The sequence below is a fragment of the Trachurus japonicus genome, chromosome 22 (genome assembly GCF_045865225.1).
Source record: "Trachurus japonicus isolate A0001 chromosome 22, Traja_1.0".
Lineage (NCBI taxonomy): Eukaryota > Metazoa > Chordata > Actinopteri > Carangiformes > Carangidae > Trachurus > Trachurus japonicus.
The window spans coordinates 19,391,935-19,402,175 of NC_140928.1; positions in this window are offsets into that span (position 1 = coordinate 19,391,935).

Here is a 10,241-nt window from a genome sequence, read left to right on the forward strand (position 1 = left end):
AAAAGAAACAGCGCATTTTTATCTATTTTACTAATGGGCCTCTGAAAATGAAAAAAAAAACACACATACACAGTCTACACACATGCACAACGAGACACACACATGAACAGGAGAATGTCAAAATGTGCATCACTACACATTAGACAAATAAGGTGGTTCATTCAAGTCAGGGGACTCCCACAGAGAGTGGCCGGGCTGAAAGATGTTCAAAAACACTGCCTCCAGACTTCACTGTCATCCCGATCCGTACAGATGGACGAGCGAGGAAGAAAGGCTTCCTGCTGTCTAAGTTCAGCAGGAAAAGAGACAGTGAAGGAAGTGAGACGGTGAGAGAGCAGAGCGGGACAGGGAGAGCATCAGGCTAAAGAGACGTCCAGTTAATTGAGCCTGCACGTTTATCTGCTTCAGCCAGTAAATTTCTCATCATGATCCAAACCTCTGAACGGTTCCTTAACGGCATGAGAGGAACATAATCTGTCTTGTGGAGTCAAATTTTTGCCCGGCTGTCTGCAGGAGTTTCTAAGCCGTGTAAACTGGGAGAGTGTGCAGACTGCAGGCCTGTGACCTTTCCTGTCTGACACTGGTCACCTGCTGTCACGTGTGAGGGCTGACCCACAGCAGTGAGTGATGGCTGCATACTCTGCTTCACCTCCCGTCTGTGACACATACGTACAGGCCAACACACACACACACACACACAGCACTGTACCCACTGTGGAGCGGATAAACCAGCCCTCACTCAACACCACACCAATGTTCCTTCCACATCAAGAACATAATAAATCACAAATTAGATGTGTGTGACTGTGTGTATTTGGAGGGGGTGGGCATTTTAAAAAAAGCACTGGCCCAGTGCTTAATTTGCTTCTTAATGAAAGGCAAAATTTCCAAAGGAAAACTTTCATTGGGCACAAAATGACTTTCCTTAGTTTTCACTTTCTCACACTGTGGGAGAGATTGAGATTGATATGTGCTGGCAGAGCAGTGCTAGCCCATGCATGATGTACCTCATTTAACTGATTTCTGTAATTTCCTCGCTAAACAGTGAATAATAAATGGTTACCTAAACAAATGAAAAATAGATCGTAGAATAATAAGCGGAGGAGGCGCTTTCAGTTCTTAATCACAAGGCAAAGAGCATTACTTGTCTTATAACCATAAAACACCCTTTATAGAGTAATCACTTGTGCTTTCTTCTGGGCGGTATTTTCCTTTTAAAGCACTTTTAGTACCTCAAGCATAGTGTGAATGTGATCTAATACATAAGTGCAAGGAAATAATCATACCATGTTTTATGCAATACAGTATTTTGGGTCTTGTATTTATAAGTATTTAGATAGATGCCTTTTTATGCTTTATTACAGTAGACATTTCATTATCTAAATATTAGTATGAATGTCTTTGTTGTGAAATTACTAATTATTGTTTCTATCTAATCTCATCCTCCATAATACATAAAAGTTTCTATCTCAAATATTTCTTTTATTTTTTTTATCTTGTTTTGATGTCTTAAAGCAGAAGTAAGCGATCCGGTGGTTTTGGCTAACTTCCTGTCAGCAGATGGAGTTAGCAGTCCCCGCCCTCGTCCCTACATCACCACATTCACGCGCATCCCTTGGCTGCACACACAGAGAGGACCGCCCCTTTATGCCGTTCTCTCTCCTCATTGGATAAAGGTTGTAGGATACAAGGAAAATTTTCTCCTCGGCTTACAGCAGAGCAGAGTGACTGACAGACCCGTGTTTCAGACCAAACACTCTATGTAAGTGATTGCTGTCGGAAGATATAACTATTTAAGACTTATATTATTCCGCTTACTTCTGCTTTAAGACTTTACACATGTTGGGGAAATAAAACAAGTTAAGATTATGGATGATGGAAAACGTAAATGTAAGCAAATAAAGAAAGTCTTGAGATCTTCTTGCATTGTCTTGCATTTTAAAATTACCATATTGTTGAATCTGTTTTTCTCTGATTGAATTAGTCGTGTAAATTACAAAAACAACATACACTGGATGGCAATTGTTTGTGCTTGTACACTTCTGTATGATTCTGTTTCCCTTGCATGTGATCTAATACAGCATATATACAAGGCCGTAATTTTGTGATTCATTATGATTTTATCAAGATGTGAAATACATTTGAGGTTTCCTTATGATATATGCATATCTATATGCATATCTAATGCATTTAAATTAATTTTTTTACCCTTGACAAACTTTGAAAAAAAAGCTCCTGGATATAGAGAAACCTTGTCATCTTGTGTGATTGGAGATCATTTTCTCCTTTAGATTCTTCTTAAGAGTGACTTCTCTCCTGATAATAGGGCCAGCTTTCCCTGTGGTGCCACAACAGTGGAGTGACCTTGTTACCAGGGTGCCATGTGTCACAGTGGGGGGACCCAGAGGGAGAGGATGAGGTGAACAGATCATCTCCCTGCATGCCTGCTCCCACCACAGGCCCAGCACCGGAGCAGCCGATGCAGGGAGAGGAGCAGCTCCAGGCTCCTGAGAACATGACTCCAATTAAGCTGTGGAAGCCTGTGCTCACGCTCCACTGCCTCAGCCCGGTTGTCCTACACAGGAAGACACACAGCCAACCCAGGGAGATGAACTCTGTCACCGTAGTCAAGATAGTCACCCAGAGACTGAGATTATGCTTTACAAACAATTTGTAGTAGATAAGGACCCGCTGCGATCCATCAAGAAACTGCAGAATGAGACAAAGTAAAATTCAGAGCAGTTAAGATAAGATGTTAAACAAAATAAAAATTAAACTCAGAGCACAAGGGAAGAGCAACAGCAATGATAGCTTGTTTCCTGTTTTGAGATCCCCGGAGAAAAAATGCGGCGAGTTAAGCACACAGTAATAGATGAGAGCGATTGAGAGGCCTCGTTTCCCCCTGTGATTAAAAATGTATGTTGCCACACGCAGCCTTTGGTGTGGAACTCTCCTGGAAAAGGAGCTGGTTAATATTCAGGCCCATGTCTGGCTAATGTCTTAAAGTGATAAATAGGAGGGGGTTGCTGCCGTTTGATTGTTCTTCACAGGCAGTCTGGGAGCAGCAGCACAGGGGGATTTAAGGTGGAGGAATCCTCTCAAAGCTCCTCATTCATTCACTCTCAGACGCCCCATCATTAATTGGGCCTGTCGACATGACTCCTCTGTACCCAGGGCCACTGGCAGCTACCATGGTGGATGAGCTTTTTAAGACAGTTCAAAAGAGTCCTTGCCTCATGAAAGACATTCAAATTACATGAAATTGCATTCATGTCAAGCCTTGCAGGCATATTCATACAGTACACTGGCATAATGTCTTGTTTCGTGCCCTGCATATCTGTGTGACTATATAATCGTCCTCTTGGGAGCAAGTCACACTAAAAAGAGTACGCTTTACCAACTATTAATACAAAATGTTTCATTTTTCAAATTACTGTACATACACATACAGTATATACTGCACTGTATGGTGTCGATGAAGTTTGCTTCACTGTTACCTAAATATAGAAGTCTTTTCTAATTAAATATGTGGCATAATACACCCAGGAGTATCTGCCAATAGAGGAGATAATATTTCCATAACAAACCAGTTTTGTTTCTTGCTAGACAGCATGAAATATTCTGCATGAAAACATTAAAATCCACAGGGAGTCAACGATATTGGCAGTCCAAGTAAAGGCTGAATGAACTTGGAGATGTTGGGAAGAAAATTTAACAAGTTATGTGAAACATTCACACTCAGAGCAGATGTATTTGTCATAATATATCAGAATCTTTAACCATAGTGGAGGGAGGAAAAAAGACTTGTGAGCAAGCCCAAGTCTATAAATGACTCTTCCACACAGGCTTTACAACTGAAGTGCATGACAGACTAAATCTAAATGGGTGGCTGAACTACAATATGTGCAGCAGTTATCCCTTTGGCACAGTTTCCACTTTGACAGTTATCTCCCTGTGTAAGTAGAGCTATGCAGGACAAGGTGAGTCCAGCCTTCAAAACTTTATGATTTCTACTGATGTGCAGTTGGAAGGTGATCGCAGAAGGTGGCCAGATTTGGTTCATGATGTCAGCCATGTGATGCTTTAGTATTTATAACCATTAGGAACTGTATATGTGTCATGAAGTACAGCGTGGGCTTTTTTTTTTCAGGGTGGCCATTGCCCTACTTTACTTACATCCTTGTCCGACTGTTACTTCATGCCAGGACTGATAACCTCTGTACTTCAGGTAGGTCTTATGTACGTAAAGGGAGTTGTGGTGCTCTATCATTTGCTATACTACACAAATAGTACTTTTTTCCCTCATATTTGGCATTTAAAACAAAAATAAAAAAGACTTTGACTTAGATTAGCATTTACAGCACGAAGGGTGTGGGTTCAATACCAAGGCCCCGGTCCCTGTGCCTGCATGGGTTCTTTCCAGGTTCTCCAGCTTCCTTCCACAGTCCAACCTCATATACATTAGGTTGACCGGTGAGTCTAAATTACCAGTAGGTGTGAATATGTTCGGCCTGGTGATAGACTATTGACCTGTCCAGGCAGGGTGTACCCCGACCTCGCCCTATGTCAGCTGGGATTGGCTAAAACCCCCACGACCCTTCATGGAGAAGCAGTATAGACAATAGATGGATGAATGCAGCTGGATGCTACTTTCCTTTTCCCACATTCCTGCTGCCACCATGTCTCCACTAATCTACCCACCTCTTGCATTGTCATTCGATGAGTTTCTTCTTTTTTTTCATATTGGAGCAATTTGCACTCTCACTCTTTCTCACTCTTTACATATTTCACTATCTTTTGCAATCACACACTCATTCAGTTGCCTCCCATTACTTTCTCCCCCTCCCCTGCCTGTCGTGGAAGTGGTTTCTGTTATGGCAGTGGGAAGGCTACCCGCAGCGGGAGAGATCCTAATTAACAGCCTATTCATTTGTGTGGAGCGGAGGGCTCCTGCTTTCTGAGCACTTGTTTTATGGTGGCGCTAGGGAGCCCTGTCCAGGGATTTGGAGGGGGATAATTGCCTTTGCCGCAGGCTGCAGTAATCTGGTCGGCTAATTCATTATTTTAATAAGTTAGCTTCTCCTCGGGGGTGTGCTAGCTGCGCTGCGCCTCAAACCTTGGTGGTGCACCTCGTTATTGTGGCGCTCTTTTACACTGCCGCCCGCACGGGGTTAATAACTGTTATTAGCCTCTCTCCTCAGCCTGCAATTTCTCGTTTAACTGGGGCGATTCAAACGAAACCTTTGCGAGCATCTAATAATCAACCTCTCTGGAACCAGGGGTAATCCCTACGAAGGGGTCCATACAGTGGAGAGGGGTAATGGATGCAATCGCCTGAGTGCCTTTGCCTCCACTCCTTTCATTATGGCTCCTGATGTTGTTTTTGTTGTTGACGCCGCTGTTGTTTTTGCTCAGTTCCTCCAAAATCATTTGAGGGAAGAAATATTTGCCTTGAGCAAGGGAAATGGATCAGATTTATACATAGAAGATTATCATTAGGTTTGCGTAACTAATGGCTTCATTTAGGCCATAATCTTCCATCTCTCTAATAGGCTATGCAGTCAGTAGGATGTGTGCATGTGCATGTGTGGAGGCAAGCAGGTTTAATGACTCCAGTGCAGTCAGACATTTTGTGCATTGGCTGATTAAAAACTATGTCATTTCAACAGGAAGGGAATAAAAAACAGGGCATCATGAATAGAAGTATTTGAAAAATCCAATATTGGAGATGGTGATGGCTAGATGTTTGAAGGAACCTGCTGTTAAAATCCAATTATGAGTACAGCACAAAGTGGTTAAAGGGTTTTGAATGCAGCCATTATACATTATTTCACTTTGTGACGAAAAGAGATACCCTAATTCACTTTTGAGAGAGAATACAATGTGGACAAGGCAATCCTATTATGCGTCCCCAGATATCCCTGCTTTACATCTGCCATTGACAAAGTCCATCACTGTGGCTGAAGGAGACAAAACATTCAGGCTGTCCTTTCCTTTGCAGAGAAGTTGGAAATGTTTTGGCTGGTGGAGGCCATTTGCATTTCAAACCTGCATTTAACAATGTAATGCATCTTCATTTCAGCATGTATATCAGAGCAAATCACAAATGCATGTATGTTTACCCCTCTAACTGTATCTTGATAACGATCTGTCCTGGGTGTTTTGTCTCCCCTGTGCACTGCAGGAAAGTGAAGGCCTCGGTCCACAGGCTCTGTGTGGCTTATGTTCCATCCTGTGGGCTGGCTTGTTTAGCTGTCAACATGCTGTGACCTGCCAGCCATTGTGAAATGAGCTCCTGGATATTAAAGAGGCTATCTCTTCATCTGTACTTAACCATAGTGGAGTGACACATCACATGAACCATGGGCCCTGTAAAGGAGAAGGGGCAATGACTTCCAGGGTGGAAAATGTTGAAATCCGTGAGGCGGCATTCTGCGGTCAGTCATATGACTGAAAGAGAAACATTTGCACTACTATGTTTCCTCATCAACCCAACAACAACAAGCTATTAAATCACCTGAAGGAATGATCAATGTTTATCCAAGAGTGTGACAATCTGCAAATGGCTCTGCGTGATCATTTAGCACTTTTATCTGCAACTAAAAAAGTTCAACCTGTGCTTAGCCGCAGCCCCCTCTGCACACAGGAGTGGCCGTTTTGCTCCATAAAGTACGCACATGATAGTAAATGACCTGGTTCACTATTAACTATTATCCACTTAATGTCCTTCCTGGCTTGCCACATGTGGAGCTTTGGCTGAGCGCTGGCCTCTGGGGCTGCCTGGGGCTCGTTCAGGGCCATGGTTTTTCAAAGCCTACACTGCCATCTGCTAGACCAGCGTCCCCGCTCCTCTTCTCGGGCTGACGAGGCTGCAGCTGGGACCAGCAGAGGCCTGAGACTCGCCCTACACCCATGTGTTGCCACCGGGTTCATGCATATGTATATGAAAGATTGCTATAGATCTCTGATTACATACGTGGTAGCTGACACAACATATAAACGCACTGCTCTGTGGACAGTATTGCTAAATGCTGTTTGCGCACAAGTGGGAGTTTCCTTATTGATTTCTTTCCTCTTATGGATATATCTCATTTGACACTCTTCTGTGCGAGGCGGTATTGATCGGTGATATCAGCTGATATGTTTTTTGTTTTAAGAACTGCTGGAGTGGCATAGCTCAGCCCAGCAGCCCTGCCCACATTAAAGCCGCTCAGTTTAGCATAACTGGCCTCTAATGAGTCGTCCCTCCCCTCATCACACAATCCTGAGTCCCCCCCCTCCTGCATTCATCAATTCTCATTAGGGAAAATCATCATGTGGAATACCAACTTTTGGCCAATATTCATCACTGTCAGCCCTCATCCATAGCCGCACAAAGACAGACGCAGGATCTGGGAGTGCCTAAATAGCACTGACTTAGCTCTTTTTATTCCCTAATCTCACCCTCTGTGCTTGCGGAGCCCGAGCAACTCTCTGCAGTGCACACTCCCTGACAGCAATTACTTTATGCAAAAAGAGTGGAGGAGTTCAGTGAGTGGCGTGAGTGAGAATAAGCCTCCTCTGAACTGAGGCTGTCGGCAGGCTGCAGCATTCCGGCTGGCGTGCTTCCCCTGGGCAGGAAAGGGCAGCGAGGAGGGAGGGGAGATGGCAGAGGACAGCTCGGTGCCACTGTCACAAAGATCCTGTTGTGACATCCACCATCCAGCCACCATACATAAAACACACTGCTGCTGTGAAATTCTTACATAATTATATAGATTTATTAGTATTTAGCTCATATTGAACAGCGATCCATCCAAATTCACATCAAACTTATACATATATTCACTTTTAATTATTCAATTTGCCTACTAGCACCTCTAGAGCTTGTATGCTCCAACAACATGTTGTTGTTGTTGTTGTTTCATGGGCTTTTATGTATCCTACTATTTCATGGTCATACAAAGTCATTTCCTGGAGTGATGTTGTCACCCTAAGGTTGCCAGTTCAGGCAGTTGGACCATAACTTGTTGTTCTTTAATGAGATATAATGTGCTAATTAGTGAGCTTCAGAGGTTGCTTATAAGCTGATTAGGTTACCTTTGGACAGGGCTTGGCTGGCTGTTTCCATACGTTTCCAGTTGTGATGCTATAAGCTACGCTAACCAGCTGCTGGCTATACACAGCACAGAAATGAGAGTGCTGTTGATTGTCTCCCTTTTACCTCTTGGAGGAGAAAAAAAAGCAAATATAAGAGTTTATTCCAAAAATACTGAACTGTTCCTTTAAATCGCACCTGCATATTTCGCTCTACGTCACACACACAGATTGCCTTCGCCAGCAGTGTGTCCCCCCTCCTGTAAAAATAGCTTGTGTGTGTCATTCTCATAACGCTAGCAGGATCAATACATTCATTCCCATTTTAGCCGCTCTGCCCCTTTGCCCACCCACGCCCCAGAATAGGACAGCTTGCAAAACCCAGCCGCCATGTCAGCTAATCACAGCCCTATTGCTCCAGTCATTGGTGCCCCATCGTTGGCCCACCCCGGCTGCCTGCCCAGCGCAGTTAGAGATTTTACCCAGAGGTCAGTGGGCTGGCCAGCTTGTCTCAGTCCAAACTCCCCTCCTGCCAGGTGGATCAGAGGGAGGCTAGCAGTTCGCCTCTCTGCTGAGAAAATGAGATCACACCACCACAATAGGGGGGCTGCCTTTGGAAGACCTTCATTCCAGGCTACAAGATAATAGCGCAAAACCATTTGCATCAACCAAGGGGACATTATAATAAATCACACACCGTGATAAATTCTCTTAATGCTTGGCACTAACAGGTGTTAACCGACTCTCAGTTATTGTCATTTAGCAGCAGCTACAGAGCTACAGACGGATTCATGAAAATGTAAATGAGTGGCAACTCTCATCTGCTCCAGAGATACACAATCTTTACATCCTGGCTCTATGCAACCCAGAAATAATGCAATCAGTATAAGCTTATAATACACTGCAGTGCTGCTTATTCACAATTTTATATACCGTTTGTTTGCATTTTGGTTTGGTTGCTAGGGGTTGTAAATAATATCTATGTAACTATGTATGGATAGATAGAAACTCTGCTCCACTCTGCGTCTCAACTCTGAGATTTCTAAATCTTTTATGAATGCACAGATACTGTACACATACTCACATACACACACAAACACACACTAGCCGATGCAGATTGCGTTAGGGAACCTTGGAGGGCAACATATGATGGCCTGAGGCGGCGTCTCTGTGGTTTAGGCATCAGTCACTTCCCTCAGGGCTGGCGGTGAAAACATAAACAACATTCTTCCTGTGCAGGGGAGCATGGACGAAAATGTATTCAGTATAAAATAGTACAATAAAATATCGGTACAAATGTTGATTTGTTGTTTACAGATGGATTTTGATACTTTCAGACTGAGAGCCAATCGTTTCAGCTCTTTAAGCTGAGTTAAAGCAGATATCAGTGGAATGTTTTTGTTAATATAAGTCCTAAATAGTCCTATTTTCCGTCAGCAATCACTTACATGAAGTATTTCAGCCTAAACACGAGTCTCTCCGTCACTCTGCTCTGCTGTAACCCGAGGAGAAAATTTTCCTTGTGGGATACAAGTGTTATCCAATGAGGGGAGAGAACGGCATGAAGGGCTGTGTGTGCAGCCAAGGGATGCGCGTGAATGTGGTGACGTACTGTAGCACGAGGACCAATTGATGCCTGACAAGGGCGGGGGCTGCTAACTCATGGTGCGTTCAAGGAAACTCGTACTTTGTGTTTTTCCTTCCTGTGAAGTCATACCAGTTCGATCTGGTACGAGTTCACGGGTCGGAAGTTACGAGTGGCCGTTATAGGGAACTTTCACAGACAACAGGACGGTAAAAACACGAGCTACGGGTTACCTGGAACGCTACCAAGTTGTAGTTGTGACTTGAAGCTGTAACTTACGGTTTCAAAAGCCTGCCTTGAACACAGCATTAGCCGAAACGGCCGTGCCCCTGATATCTGCTTTAAGACGCTGGTTCAAACCACATCAGCAGCACTGAACCAACTAGCTACAGCTCTGAGTAGGGGAGACCCGGGACAGTTGCAACACTTTTTGCATTTGGCTCTGTTACTGAGACAGTAAAGACAATAAACGTACATTTATCTGTTAATAGTCAACACAATTTAAAGATGATTACAGTATCCACATTCTTCACAATTTGCATTTAAGTGTAAGGAGTCAGATGTTGCAACTGACCCCGGG